Genomic DNA, 16,948 nt, shown 5'->3' with positions numbered 1-16,948 from the left:
AGTACTAAGAGCAAAACCCAGATGTAGAGAAAACATCATCTTTTTCTAACACTAAACGCTTATACTAAATTAAAAATCCAAAAGTCTTACACGATTACAACCGGAAATATAATCGACAGGTAGGTGATATATTAAGATAGCTAAATAATAACGAAAGATATATGTGGTAAAAAGGAGAAAAGACTCGTAGAAAAGATCACTTGAAATCTTAAAACCGTTGCTCCAAAAAACATGATGAAATCGGATTCAATGCCAACATTGAAATACCTAATCGGGGTTTGAGAACGGTTGAAAGTTGTCTATGATTATACTAACATCGTAGGAGAGAAATACTGGTTGATCCTCTAATAAAACTCCCTGATGAAGGAAAGGTGGTACATGAACTTCGGTTCTACTATAGTATTTATCGAAGAAAGCAAAAGATGCTAATTCCAATCGAGTGAGAAGACTCATCGTAACAGGACGAGGGAGGAGATGATGGGGACGGATCCGTAGGGGCAAGCCAGTGAAACCAGTGTTTTGAAAACCGGATCGAACCGGCCGGTCGAACCGGTCGGACCGTGACTCAGTCTTCTAACCGGTTCCGAGTTGTACTAAAAACCGGATTTGAGTTAAACCGGCAAACCCGGTAAAAAACCGGCCAAACTCGGTAAAACCGGTGACCCGGTTCAATATTAAAATCCGGTTTTCTCAATTAAAATTAAAAAAAATAAAAAAAATTGCAAATTTATAAATATTTCATTTAAAATCATATTTTTAAAAGTATATTTCCAAATAAATTAGTTTTCATTATATTTTTATATATTTTTAAGTTTTTATTTATTTATGTATCAATTTTAGTTAGATTCTAGAAATGATATAAATTTTTATAAAAATAATTGTATATATATATATATATATTTAATTATTTAAATTTGATTATAATTTAAAACCCGGTTGAACCGGTTAGACCGGTCCGACCATTGATCCAGTTACAATGCCGAGTCAATGTCCGGTTCGGTTTTCAAAACATTGAGTGAAACTAACAAAACACCATCTCTTTGTATAAAATTATATATTTTTTTTTAAACAAACTTTCATTCATCTACAAAATGTCATCGCTGTGTATGCTCTCTGTGTCTTGAATATTAAATTCAAATTCACTCATTCTACAAGACACTATAGAAATGTTTGAATCTGAGAACCATTGCCTTTTTTTTCTTTTCTCAAATTTCATTCATCTATAAAACATAGAATTTGTGATACTGTATGAATAATAACTTGTGACCGACTGTTTCAAATAATCGGATGGAATATATTAGTTTACCAACCTGTCACTGGTGGGCCTGATCACGATTGCTAGACTTGACCGCGGCTTCCGCCATGACCCCGTGGAATTTACGAATTACATTTATTAAACGATTCTTAACGCTGATATTATAGTTATGAAAAAATTTTATATAGACGATTCGTCAACTTACAATATTACATATTTTATGAGGATTTAGGTATAACTGCATCACATTACCTATACTATGAAGATCCACGTCTGACCGAATTTACTTGCACCATATTAAAAATTATTTGTAAATTTTTCTTTCGTATTGTCTTCATAATTGTTTAATAAATCATTTTTTCTGGAAATTAAAACATGAACTTCGTATAATGTACAATCTTTAAAAAATTGCATAGCATAGAATTTAAACCTGAAACTATTGTAGAAACTTCTGAACTTTAGAGCATCTTTATCCCATATACCTTATTAAGGGTTTCTTATTTTTTTTATTTTTTTAAAGTTTTTTTTTCTGATTAAAAATTAAAAAGCGCACCAATCGCGGACCGCTACGTGTCGGTGGGACCCGCGAACAGTGAAAAAAATACACAACAGATGTCTCTTATTCTGTCCACTTAACATACGGTTTTTTCTGAAAATTGGACTCCTTCCCTTTAGAGACGCTAAAAAAGACGCGATAAAGATGCTCTCAGCCACTAGAGTAAGGTTTCCACTATTAAGCAATATTCTTGTTTTTTTGTAAAAGCTGCGAACAGGAAAAAAGTTGAGAATATAAAATATTCTATACCGATATTTTGTTATAATTATTTTATTATATTTTATGCAAGACAGACTATTTTCTACTTTTTGCTAAACAACATACTGCTTTCTAACTATTTTAGCAACCCCATATATCGTGTCATTCTATTCTCAAGTTTAATAACATAAAAACAAAAGTAGTGCATTCTTACTTTGTAATTAATTGATCAAATTTACTTGTAATTTGTAAGGAAATTTTTACTATATATATATGTAATATACTGAGATCATTTTCGGAGATACAAAAAAAGTTCGATGGGAGTAAGGGGTCCCTTAATGATGAACATGAACCCGAGACAGTGAAATTTGAATAGAGCTCATTTGATGTTTCGGAAAAACTTGGATTTATTTAAGAGATCCGCAATAATTGAGGTGTGGATTAAGAAAATGTTCAAAAAAAATAATTGAGGTGTGGACAAAACTCAATTTTGTCGTTATATTTCCTATGTTTCTCGTAATTATTGGAAGCTGTATAAACAAACACACACACTGACACAAATAAAGAGGGCACCGAAAAAAAGACTGCTGGTCGATCAATTAATTGTATTGCCTCGGAGATTTTAACCTAATTAAACTCTTAAAGATACTCAGTTTTTTTAAAAGGTAAAACTTCAACTAATAAATAAAAAATATTTTTAAAACAGTGAAATTATGCCCGGGCATATAAACTCAGAACCGAAAACTGAATTACTCAGACAGGAAAAAAAAACTGAATTCAAGATGTTTACAAACATCTAAACGGTTTCTATATTTTTGAAACTGAAAAAACAAAATCGAACTAGAACCGAACAAATACCTAAATATTTAAAATATAATTTATATACCTAAAATATTAATTATATTTAGCTTTGAAATTATCAAACATTTTAAAAATGCAAATTATAAACCAAACTACTCAAAAATCTTAAATTATCTGAATTTTTTTATTCAAAATATTTAAAACTATCCAAATTATCCAAAAATATAATTATCCGAAATTTTTATTTAAAATATTTAAATTTATTTGAATTATTAATTTTATCCCAAAAATCAAAATTATGATTTTATCCAAATTATCTGAACCGAATTAGACTATGCATTTTATTGAATACAACTGGTTTCTAGCATTGTTATCTGAACCAAACCAAAAATCGAAATAATTAACCTAAATTAATAAATAACCGAATGGTCTATATCTCTAGATAAACAAAAAAAAAAACTGAAAATCAAAAGCCAAAGAATTGAACCGAAACTGAACACCCAAACCTGAGTGGTACAGCTCTCTCGTATTACGCATTACGAGATAACACCGCAATTTTAATTTTAATTTTTAGATAACTTAAGTTATTGACTTAATATAGTTCAACTGATATTAAAACCGTGAGTTGTGAAAATAAAAATCACATATACTTATATATGGATGTGAGTAAATAGAATGGCTTATCCTTTAATCCCCTATATATTAATTGAGAAACATTACAACTTTTTCTATAGCCACGTGTCATCACTAAAATAATTATTACAATCATTAGAGAAGTAGGTTGGTCTTTCTAATTATATAATAAGTTTTTTATTAAACTAACCATAAATTTATTATTAATGTTCTTTATTATTTCCTTAAATAAAAGTTACAGAATTGCCTAATGCGGGTAAAGTATATATGTCAATGATTTTGAATAATAAAGATTTGATAAAAAAACTAGTGTATCTTCTATCATATTTGTTTAATTTTAAAATATTAAAATAAATTAAACAATCACATCAACCATATAATAAAAATTTAGATTTTTCTGTATATGTTATATTTTGAATTTTTAAAAACGACTATAAATCACTTAAATTGTAAAAAGTCTCACATTCAAATTTTGTGATCCATGGTTTAAAATTTTGTTATGAAAAAATACAAATGATTAGAAAATCATATAAGTAAAAAGTATAATTTAATTATGTACTAAGATTAGAAGATAAATATATACATATATATATATCATTTTAAATGAAAATATATACCATATAAAATACATAAATATTTTAATTTTGAAATTTACTTTGAACAATTATTTTTTATAAAAGCTTTGAACAAACATTGACAATTTTTTTAAAAAAATTATAAATTACTAAAACTATTAATCTCACAATTAAAATTTTGTTAGTAATTTAAAGTTTTTGCTATAAAAGATACAAATGATAAAAAAAAACATATGATTAAAAATCATCATTTAATAGACATTAATATTAAAAATATACTATGTATGTTAATATCATTTAAATTTATTTTTATATTCTACCAAATAGAAAAAATATTGTTTGGATTAATAAAATTTATTTATATGTTTACACCATTTTAATTGTATATGTAATAGTTACTAACTTTTAATCATTTAATATATATTTATTATTTTATAACATGTAAAAATACATAATACATAAAATTAAGTTGATATATAATGTTTATCCCGCGCAAACCTAGTTTTGTGGCTATTCCTGATGCAGAAACCTACTAGTGAGCTGGATATTTAATAATAATGTTCATGGTGGATCCAATATATATTGTCGTCTCAGAAGTAGCTGTATATATAAAATAATTTTGTGGGAAATAAAATAATTATATGTGATCAAGAACATTCTGAAACGAGATTGGAGAAAAGATCTTAAAGATCATAAATATTTGGAGTATTGTTCAGCCTTGTTAACAAAGATTCAACATAGTCAATTTGGCAAACAAGGGATGATTGGTAGGATCTATGGTTAGGACTTAATTTTAAAGTTAGTAATAAGTAATCCAGATGATCAATTTTATTTCTGATCCGGTTAATCAATGAATCAAGAAGAAATGGTTGAGAGTATAAATTTCAACGAAAAGACCGTTGTAAAGTGCATTGTAAATCAAGATGTGTTAATCGGTATTGGCCTTAGTGCTTTGCTGATCCGGAATAGATTAATACCATTGCACTTATGTATCCTTAGACACTGCACGTTCTCATCGAAAGTACATATTCTCCCGTAATTTGTGTTGAATCATTTTGTTAAAAAGCCTCAATTACAACAATATATATATATATATACAGTTGATGCATTGTTATTTTTGGTAAAAGTAATATATATTATCTTTTGGATTACGAAATTTTTTCATTTTATTAAACAGAATTAGAAAATTAGCTTTTGAAGCATTATAAAATATGTTTTCCTTCTACGATGGAATAACATTAGGGCAAACCAACACATTAAGTTTTTCTCTGAGACCTTCCGTTCGTCACCGAATTATCATCTCATATTGTCTTGTAGATTTGACGTGTAACATCTTGAAGACTGAGTTTTGTAGCCAAATTCATACGACCACAACTTAGAAGTATGTATAGTCGTGTTATCGATAAGAACTATGATATTCTTCGTCTAGGTTCTTATATCATGTCTTATGATATAAGTTCTTTAATTGACTAAAAAGAACCTATGAGATAAATAAGCAAATATAGCTAACACAACAGAAATCATAATTACAAGTAGTAAAAAGAAGTTTTACAAGTTGTTGATCATACATAGATTTGAAGCTAGCAGACTCACATTTTTTATATTTGCTTTTAGATGGTACATGTCGGTTTAATATTTTAAATATTTGCAAGATCTCTTGACGGTCATCACAAATTTGTTGAAATGACTATCTTACTTTGTTTTTGATTGGCACGTCTAGTTGAAATCTTTCTTCTTTTTTTTGGTCAGCAAAAAAAAAAAAAAAATGAAAGATTTCAACTAGGGCTAGGCAAATAAACCGAACCCGAAAACCCGAACCGAATCCGATCCGATAAAAATGAATCCGAACCGATCCGAACCCGATGTAAATACCGAATGGATCTTGTTTTGTGGTATTTCGGGTTATGGGTATTATCCGAACCGAACCCGAATCTAAATGGATATCCGATAGAACCCGAAACATTCAAAACCTCTAAAAGATCTTGTACCAAACATGATCTCAATTCCTAATATATATCCAAAATACACTAAGAAATATTGAACATCTAAAATACTTATCTATTACACGAAGGTTGGTGGTTTTATTACATCACGGTTGATGTTCCTTATTTTTGAATCGATTTTACTTAAGTTTTGGTTACAAAATAGTTACAGATCAGGTATTTTAAAACTGAAGAACCGGTTTTACTCATGTTTTGGTTATAAAATAAGTAAAAATCAGGTACTTTTAAACCGAAAAACAGATTGGGACCCGAACTCAAAAGTATATTGGGTTGTACCGGTTCTTTGAAGATTTACTAACCCCGACCCGAACCCGATAGAACCCGAACCGGTCCCGAACCGAACTTTCAAATAATCCGAATGGGGCTGATTTTGATAAACCCGAAAAACCGAAACCCGATTGGATAAAACCGAAACCCGATTAGGACCCCGAATGCCCAGGCCTAATTTCAACTAGGATAAACACGTCAACTTAGTTTTAACATATTTATGATTTTATTGATTTTATATTCGACTAATTTCAGGATAATAATACTACTGTAATATAGTTTTCATTCAAACTATTCTGTTTATATTAATTTAGCATATACCCCATATTTTAAAATTTAAAATAGGGCACTGATTAATTTGAAGATTTAAGAATAGGAGTTCATCGATCTATATATAGATTAAAACAAATCATTCATATATATAGGCCCCATGGATAATAACATATTTATCATTTAGAAGAAAAGTGTACACATATAGAGACGTGCTTATATATACATGTGTATTCATATATATAGAGAAACTAATCTCGCAAATGATGTGTATACATATAAGCATACATTAATATATGAGAGATATATGTATTATTGAAGCAAAGTGATGGAAATAAGGGTAAACTCAAGGGGAAGAGTCTATTGCCAAGTAGGGAAGTTTATTTGTGTTTGATTGCAGAAAGAGTGACGGATTTAACATTCATTGTCGTGATCTAATTATTCGTATTTTGTATTCCATAGCAGCCTTCTTAGTCATATATAAATATTTATTTTTATACCGTCTCTTTATTGATATCAAATCAATGTAATATATTACATGAATCAGAAATTACATCAAAACATGTTGTTAATAAGAACTTTCAACAGAGACAGCAGTAACACGATGCTTCCTAACGCATTCGTAGAACAGACTGATTCGCTCGCTTTCCTCCACTTCGTTTTTGGTCTTGTAAAATTTTTCTTATGGCTCTCAATTCTTATGAGTAAATGTTTTTTTTCTCTAAAAAGATCATTGAACGCGATCCATCTGTTACATCGCAATTCATCTCAAACACTCCCACCGCAGGAGATAACATGCTTTGTTGTAACTATCCATGGCATTGAAATTCTCTTGCTTTGAAACCAATAACACCAAACATTGGACGTATCTCCATCTCTTATTTTATCATCATTCAGGAAGTTCCATTCCAAAGTCTCCCACTCTATATTATCACCATAGATTCCACTGAAATGAACTATAAGATCATCTGACTTGGGAAATAACTTATCTTTGAAAGTAGTCTTTTGGATTGAATCCCACTTGGCGTACTCAAGACTCGCTGGGCCCATACTCTTCCAAATATCACTTTCCTCCATTGACCATTGCCAGTTTCTAATGTGGAAAACGTTGGCGTTAACCACTTCCAAATACTCTTCGTCATATATATATTATACAGTATATTGTTAAACCCATTTTTTTGTCTTTTTAGTATTAACTATTGTAAAATATTGGGCTACCTCTATTAATTAATCACAACGAACAAAATATTGTTGAATATCGTCTTGTAATATTTCTACTTTTAAAACGCGAGATAATCATTTAGATAGCACAAGTTTTATGCATTACAGTATTTAATATACTCTTGATATTTCTATGACTGAATAAACAAGTTGTGTGATGCGGTCCATCTTGAGATTTTGGAGGTTGCATACAATTTAATAAAGATTCCAATGATTTTTTAAATAAATTTATGAGCTCATGTTTATATAATCTTTTTAAAAAAATCGGGAGTTTGAAGCCAATGTTTCTTCAGATTTTATCTATAACCGATTCCGAATGCAGTTGATTGATTACATTATGTTTTGTATATATCTATTATAGTTATTTAATTGAATATTTGGATTCCGAGATCCTAAGGGTAACATCTACGTAGTAGGCAAATCATTGTGCCAACTAATATAATTGTGTTTTAAAATTGAACGAACAAGACATGATTATGTGACTCATGTCACGAACGCTTGGTAAGAAAAGCAAACCAAAGATATTCATGATGGTAAATTTAAATGCTCGCGCAATAAAGAAAGTACAGGCAAGTATCAAGCAGGGAACTGCCTGACTATAGGCAGATCACATGCTTGGAACCCTGATGTGTATAAATATTTTAAATGTCAATTTTTTTAACAAAGTGTGGTTAGTTTTACTGGTATTTGTCCAATTCTTTCTTACAAAGGGTTAGAGGTTCAATTTTTTATCCCATAAATTTTAATACTTTTCCATGATAAGTAATTGAAGGGCCACAAATATATTTTGTGCTTGGGGACCCAAAAAAATCAGACACGGCCTGGTATCAAGGAATCCATAAACTATACTAAAGTTCAAAAAAATACGTAACCAATATTGTAGCATATAAGCATTCTTAACGCCATAATAAGAATCAAATAGTACACGTTATTCTAAATAAATGCACATGGCATGCATTTACCGTTCAACGTGGAATTTTTACTTTAGTTTCTAGACGAAAAGATAATACTAATATTTTAAAGATTACCATACTAAAAGTGGAGTTCTACCCGTTAACGGTGCTCTAATATCATTATGACTTATTTTTACCATTTGTTGACATTGACTCTTGTTAGACTATTTATGTACTCGGTTTCTGTGTATATCTTTGTAGCCTCTAAAACTTCTGTTGAATATATTTCATCATTATATTTACAGTTATGCATTTAGTTTTCATTAAACCATTTGCAAAATATTAAATATATTCTGTTAGTTCTATCATATGTATAACAAATAATTTAGTAGGCATGGTGCAAGTTAAGCTACGGATTCACATCCAGTCATGAATTATATTCTGAAACAAACATATAGACATTTTTATATGCGGTATGAGATACGACACAAAAGATACGTGCAGTAGAATCCATACTCACCAAGCAATACTAATATATATATATATATGTATATATATATATTTTTTTTTTGCAATACTAATATATTATCAAACACGTGAACATTTTTCTGCGATTTTAGACCATACATAATGATAATGAATAAAACTCGAATTCGTTCAATCTTAAGCAAATGGACGCCCAAAGACTCTTAAGGCCGTCGCATTCCGGGGAGTAATGAGGGCCAAAAACGTTAATATATACGGATAATAAATTCACCGACGAATATTAAAAGTTCCTATTGTAAAGGGCAATTACTGGGACAGGAGAACGATGTTTATTTGTATGCAAGTGAAATAAATAGCTAATAGATCCGATACTCGTTTGATTCTGCTTTGACTTATATATGACCATTAGTTATTGTTTTAAATATTACTTTAACTAATATAACACTCTTATTTTAGGTTATAATTTTTTTTTTTTTTGGGTAAAATGTTACGTTATAATTGTTCCATTTACATCAACATCGACCTTAATAAGCACATATTTAGGAAATATCTATGTAACTATATCTGAAATGGTAGTAGTTCATTGAATCTGAGTTATCAAACAGTGTCTTAAAATAAATATCGAAACATTTATTGTATCTCAAAAGCATATATCTTGATTGGAACATAATCTCTAATTGTACCAAAAAAAAACATAATCTCTAATCATTGATCCATTGTTAAGAAAAGAACGTGCGGGAATAAAAAAAATCAATATATCATATTGGTTTAAATTAATAAAATAAAACTTGTAAAAGTATATTATGAACTTTTGTTTGATTTTGTAAAATTGCAGAACAGTTTCAGTACTAATCCCCATTTTCCGTACTCGATATCTCTATAAGGGCCGGCTTATAGTCTATAAGACTCCTAGGCAAAAAAAAAAATTTAGGTCCTTTGATAACTAAAAAACACAACTGAATCATAAAATAATATATATAAAATACAACACAAAAACATTATAGTTTTAGATATACATGTTTTTAAGTCGGGTGCAAATCGGTTCTTATCGGGTCGGATCTATTCGGGTCGGTTCTTTTTGGGTCCGGGTCTATTCGGGTCGGTTCTTTTCGGGTCCGGGTCTATTCGGGTCGGTTCCTTTCGGTTCCGGTTCTTTCGGGTAAAAAAATTTAGACCCAAAAAGTACTTGTAAATTTTCGGTTCGGTTCCGGGTCGAGTATTTTTGGGTCGGTTCCGGTTCCGATCTTCGGGTCCAGGTTAAAATGCCCAGGCCTAATTTACGGTTTACTCTGATGCAAGTAAAACCATGCTCAGGCTGCCCATGCTTGACAAGACTAAATCAACCACGTCTGATCAGACTTGCGAACTGGTTCTTGACCTAGGTTTAGTCTAATAGCTTAAGACCCGATCCATATGAAACAAGTAAGAAAACTTATCTAGGAAACAAATATTCATCCACAAGATTGGTTTAGAACTTAATCTCAAATAGTATGAAATATCTATGGAATTTCAGATTTCTAACTCTTCCGACCAATACTTGTCATTGTTTTAAATTATTAAATTGAGTAATATATGATGTCTTCAGAAGAAAAACTCATCGAGTTTCCAAAAGGCTGACTTGTATTTGTTTATCTGCTCCCCAAATTCGGATCATCACAACAACATAGAACGATTTTCTCAAACATAAAATATACCCCGTCCGTTTCATAGAAAAATGTTATTTTGACATTTTTTGTTATACAAAATATGTGATTTTAAAATTTGAATGCAATTTATACTTACTTTCTATTTAATATTAATTGCAAACTATATTGATTTTATAAATAATTTTATTGATTTCAAATATTATTGGTTAAATGATGTAGTTAGTAAGAAAATAAATGTATTTCAATCATTTTATTTTATTAATCTATGTGAAAAATGTTAAAGTGACACAATGTCGTGAAACAGAGAGAGTATTAATAATTTTCGTTAAAATGTAGTTGTGTTTTGTTTTATAAACTTCAAAAATAATGAATATCATGAATATTTTGAAAGTGATGTCGTATTAATAAAATTGTGTAAACACTTTAAATCCCAATAAGCCAATAACACGTAGGCTGTACCATTTTATCTAAAATTACGTTTCAGCAATAATGATTCATAACAAGGAAAAGAAAATGACACACTTAATATTAGGATGCATGCACTCTAAGAGCTTCTGTCAATGTGACATATTAATCGTTACAAACAAATAAAATACTTGAAAGACAAAGAAGAGAATACAGATGAAATTTTTATAATTGAGACAGCAAATGATTCGGAATGATACAACTTAGATACGTGGGAAATTGTTATCTACAAGTTATAAGCATCTTATATTCTCGATTGTGATTGGCATATATATCAATCAATTTCATAATGCATTGAACCCTGCTTTTTTAATATTTATCTGTTAGTAGTTTACGTTCTATATGTGTTCTTATAGGAAGTTAGTATGATTAAACTAAATAATGGAACAAAAACAAAAAAAATTGTTTATCACCATTTAAAACACCTTGTATTCATGATTGACTTGTTTTTCTACTTTTTTTTGGGTAGCTATACCAACAAAAATAAGTTACTACGAGTTTTTATCATATATTATTAAAAATTCTTAATTATCACGGTAGGAAATTAAACATTTATCCAGCATACATATATCAAACAGAATTAATGTACAGGTTAATATAAATTCTTTATGTGTGTTCTGTTTTATAAATCTCGCCTCTGTGATCAATTTAGGAAAAACATTAATAGAATTTAATGTAAGAACCTAAACACATATACGAATTATAATTTTACAAAAACTGGGGAAATCCTATGTATATATAACCTAATATAATTAAGTTATTTCATTACTTTTTGGAATAATATACTTTATTTCCTTGTCATATTAAAGTGAAACATCGTATTTTCTTAAGAATCACCAAACGGTAGCTTCTTTCTGCTCAATGGAAAGCCACTTCTTATCATCTTTTATAAGAGGTGCATATATATGCAAGATTTAAGCTATCAGATTAACATTAAAGTAAAAAGTTAGAAAATAAAAAGTGTATATATAATATAAAAAATAAAAAACATTACTTGACTATACACTGTTGAAATAGTTACAACATTAACTTCGACATGTTCAATGAACTGGAAAATGCTCTTAAGAATCTAGACATACAGATTTTTTACCAGTGAAATGTTTTTTTTAAAAGATGTTTTTTTCCTGTTCAGGACAAAAAAACAGTAAAGATTGCACCTTTAGATCATATTCAGTATTATTCCGCCAAACAGAAACAATATTTACTTAAGTGATAATATTCTAGCAGTCAATGTCATGTTAACAACAACAACAGAAATAAATGTTTGATGTATACCTTTAGCAAATTTTTGTCCGTGGATATATCACTACAAGAAAACAACTCAATTGCAATAATGATATATTGTTGCAATATGCTCATATATTGTTGTAAATATAAAATTGCAATAAAATTGTGACAATTTTTAACTTCTTGCTGTTTGAATGTTGCAAATTCATATTTGTTGCATATACGTAGCAAAATTAGCGAGAAATTGAAATGTTGCTATATATGTCATATTATTGCAACAATTTTTTATAGCAATTTTGTTGTATATTTACAACATATTTTGTAACCATAAATGGTGGCAAGTCATTGCTACGTCAAATATATAGCAAACAACATTGCAAATTTGCAATTATTGTTTTCTGAAATTTAATAATATTAATGCAACAAAATATATAGAAAAATATTTGGTACAATTTTAACGTTGCAATTAAAATTGTTACAAAATTTGCTATATATAAGATGTAGCAAATGTTGTTGCAAATTTTTCTATAATTACTTTTAAATAATACATTTGTTGCCAATATTTTTTGACAATAAAATTAGTAGATATGCATAGATTAATTGTTTTTTTTATAAGCAATATTCGATGTGTTATTTATGTTTTATGATTTATATATTTTATAATAAACAAAAGTCAAACACCAATTTTATTAAATAAACTAAAATATTAAAAAAAAAATCAACAATGCATTAATAGAGAAAAACCAGCAATAATTTAAAACTAGAAAAAACTAATAAAACCTTCGAATAACAAAAGCAACCAATTTAAACTTGGTTGTTGACACCCTGGATAGAATAGCTGGACAAAGGATGGCAATCATTTTCTCCAAGCCTTCAAGTTTGCTCAACCTTTCATTGATATCTTCATTTTCTTGAGAAATGTCTTGTACATTTTTCTTCAACTCATCATTTTCTAAGTGGCTTCAATGGTGACTGGCATTTTAGCATTGAGTGAAACCTCACTAAGAAGAGCTCCAAGACCAAACACACGACCTTGTGTTGAATCAACCAACTGTAGAATATAATATATGTAAGACAAAAGAAATCTATGAAGAAATCTAGGAAAATAAAAAGATTTTTAGAACTATTGCATTACCTTCAAATACATTTGATTCTTCTTCTCAGAAGTTAGCTCTTCTGTGACTAGGACATCATCTTCAAGCATATGATCAGCTACATTTTTTTCAAATCTTTCACTAATTAGCCTTGCCCTTTCATCCACAAATGACCCGTCTGATTTCTTGTGTGTCTCACAAAGAACATCAATGTAAGATGCATCTCCGTTCTTTTCTTTCTACAAAGGAGAAGTGTTACAAAATAATATTTAAAGTAGTACATATGAAAACAAGTCTTACCAATATATCGGCAACCCTAGCATATGAACGTGAGCCAGATCGGTGTTTATGAGGTCCCAGCCCGCTCGATCTGACATTCGACTCTTAGACGCTTTTTTACTTTTTTCCTTAGCTTTATCTGTTCCCCAGTAGGCAACCAAGTCTTTGTAGTAATCATCAAGGATCCAATATGGCTGCTTATCTCTTTCTTTTACTCGGCTGATCATATTGATCAGTTTAGTCGCAGCACATTTGCAAAACATCTTACGCACCTCGGATTCAATCAAGTGATTCCAAAAGAATTTGCTCTGGTATTTAAAAAAAAAAGTAAGAGCGCTATACATAAAACTTAAGCGATATAGCATAAGTATTTCTATTCCAGTGGAAACATCTAAACAAGATTTTTTTTATTTTTTTGTATATGTAATTTTTTGTGATATACCTTGAATGTGAACCACCATCGCTCTTTCACATGTTGCGGTGTAGTTGACTAGTTTCGATACGGGCCAGGAAAATCAGATCGGATGATTGTTCTTATCTCACTAGTGATTACGGAATCACATTTGAACCTAGAAAAGGAAAATAAAAATATAACGCAACTAAAACAATAACATGAGGTTCATATATATAAAATATATATATATATATATATATATATATATGTTTCTTTTTACCACAATGATCCATTCACTCTGGAAGGATTAAGAACACCTAAGACATTCATAGGTTGGTCTGCTCCATGATTTTCACCCTCATTTGCCATCTGGAGATGAGTTGCTTTCAAAGAACTGCGATGCAGAAGTTTACTAGTTTACTGGATTGTTAAAAACACCGTATAGGCTGTATATATATATATATATACATATGAAAACAACAAAATCTAAACCTCCTGATATTGGTATATCCATATCTTTTTAGCATAATATTCTCTAAACAAACTAAAGTGAAGCGGAAAATGAAATATAAGGAGGGAACAACATTTGACTAAAAAGTAAATATATTCGTAGTTACAAGCTCATTTCTTGTGAACTATTTAATAAATTTTCAAATAAAACACAAAAGTATAGAAATTTTAATATGAAACTAGAATAACTTACGTGTGGGTTCCATGAGAAAGCTGAATAAGAGCCATATATAATGTTCAAAAGGCAGTAGGCAGTAGCTGATGTAAAGTTCCAACAGTAGATGATGATCACTACAAAACACAAAACAGAACAAGTAAACAACATCAACACATAACAATGTATCTTTAAACCGGACTCGTCACATGTCATTACAATCTTGACTTCCAAACTACAACAACACTAAGCAACCCGAAAATACAATCTTGAGTTCTAGACTTCCAGTCAACAAAATAAGACAGAAATAACAAGTCAGGCCCAATCCAGCGATAACTATGTATTTATTTCGTTAAAACAACCAAAACTGAATTTACCATTGCAAAGTTCAAACCGTTAAAACAATTAAACAAAGTCATCTACTGAAAATCAGTCAAAACAGAGCTACATGCTTGAAAAGAGAATAAAAAACTATAAGAAAACCAGTAAACGCAGTCACTCTCAAGCAACAACAAGAAACTATATTTTTGGCAGTAGTAGAAAGAAAATATAACCATGACACGACAGAAAAGAGTCAGGACCACATGTCTGTTCCATACACAACCATGAAACGACAGAAAAGAGTTAGCCAAGAGTAGAAGTTGAGGAGTTCACCAATAGAAAAGAGTTACCTCTGTACATGCATGTCGTCCTCATATGTAAACAGTATAAGCCCGAGGAGGAAGAAGAGAAGAAGAACCCATCGCCGATGCTTGGATGTGTTGTCGGTTCAGCTTCTCTGCTGCAGATCGAAGACCAGGGAAAGTCCGAGAGCACCATCCAAGCTTGAACTGCTATCACCGGAGCTCCATCTGTTGCGGCTGTGAAGATCGCCTCCGAATAGCCATCGCCACTCTCTATCTCTTTTTTTTTCAGGTGAAGAAACAAAGGAAAGCATATAGTCACGGGTCCTCACTGTTCCGTATGAAATATCAGGCCAGATCCCGTGATAAGCCCAATTGTTGACCAGATTCGCAGAGCCAAGGAACCACGAGTATAACACTCTGTTTTTCATACTTTGCTAAATAGGCAATAAATTAATATATAAACGAGAGAAAGATAGGTCGATAAATTTAGAAATAAATTTAAAAATGCTAAAATAGAGACAGTTTAAACAATAAAAGGAAGAATGAGCTGGTAAGTGTTTCAAAAGAAAAAAAGAGCTGGTAATAATCCAGATGTCAATGTAAGAAAACTAAAGAATAAAAAGAGGATTTGTCATCTCTTGGTCGCAGTTTCACGTCTCAGAAGTCAGAAAAAATATGTAAATGATTTTTTTTGTCTAATTTCTTTTCTTATTTTGAATAGGAATAAGTAAATTATACCATATTAGACGAAAACAAAATAAAATTCATAAAATAAACTATTAACAAAATCTCAAGCATCTGAAACTTAAAAAATATAGTCTACATGATTAAATATACAATATAAATATATATTATATAGTTTTCTATTTAATATATGAAAACTATTAATCTTATTTATAAAAATATATAATAAAAAATATGACCCCTGTCACATATTTTGCCACGTATTTTTATATATTTTCTTTTTGCAAATTAGCAATGATTCAAAACGTTGAATGTTTCTTGCAAAATTTGCAAGATATTTGTTTATGTTGCAAAAGGTTGCAATTTAGTAACAAAAATATGCAACGTTTGTTATAGTTGTTATTTTGCAATAAATTTGCAATGAAACTGTAACAAATATTCATTATTGCAAAAATATTGCAATAATCATAACAAATTATCAACAAAAATGGACGTCGCAATTTTTCCGTTGCAATAGAGCTATTTTCTTGTAGTGTATTATTATCTCCAACGAACTACTTAATTTAAGTTTCGTTTCAAATTCTGATCATAAAAAATAATAATTTTAGAAATTACAAATTTATTGATTAAAGAAAGAATGAATGTATGCTTTGTGATCAAGATTCGACTCAGAGCTGATCTTTACTATAGTGACGAGATTCCAGTGTAAAA

At 29.7% G+C, this 16,948-nt stretch overlaps 1 long non-coding RNA gene across 1 annotated transcript; it reads right to left on the bottom strand.

The window, feature by feature from the left end:
* Positions 1-13,167: 13,167 nt before the first annotated feature.
* Positions 13,168-16,160, bottom strand: LOC106376877. Its single transcript, XR_007318368.1, has 7 exons — positions 15,599-16,160; positions 14,967-15,064; positions 14,544-14,657; positions 14,312-14,438; positions 13,891-14,177; positions 13,632-13,829; positions 13,168-13,547 (listed from the first exon to the last, which is right to left on the bottom strand). It is a non-coding gene; the product is annotated as an uncharacterized LOC106376877 (long non-coding RNA).
* Between the last annotated feature and the right edge of the window lie 788 nt (positions 16,161-16,948).

The sequence above is a fragment of the Brassica napus genome, chromosome C1 (assembly GCF_020379485.1).
Source record: "Brassica napus cultivar Da-Ae chromosome C1, Da-Ae, whole genome shotgun sequence".
In the NCBI taxonomy this organism is placed as follows: domain Eukaryota; kingdom Viridiplantae; phylum Streptophyta; class Magnoliopsida; order Brassicales; family Brassicaceae; genus Brassica; species Brassica napus.
The sequence above is the reverse complement of the archived record's forward strand: the minus strand, read 5'-3'. Positions and strand labels throughout refer to the sequence as shown.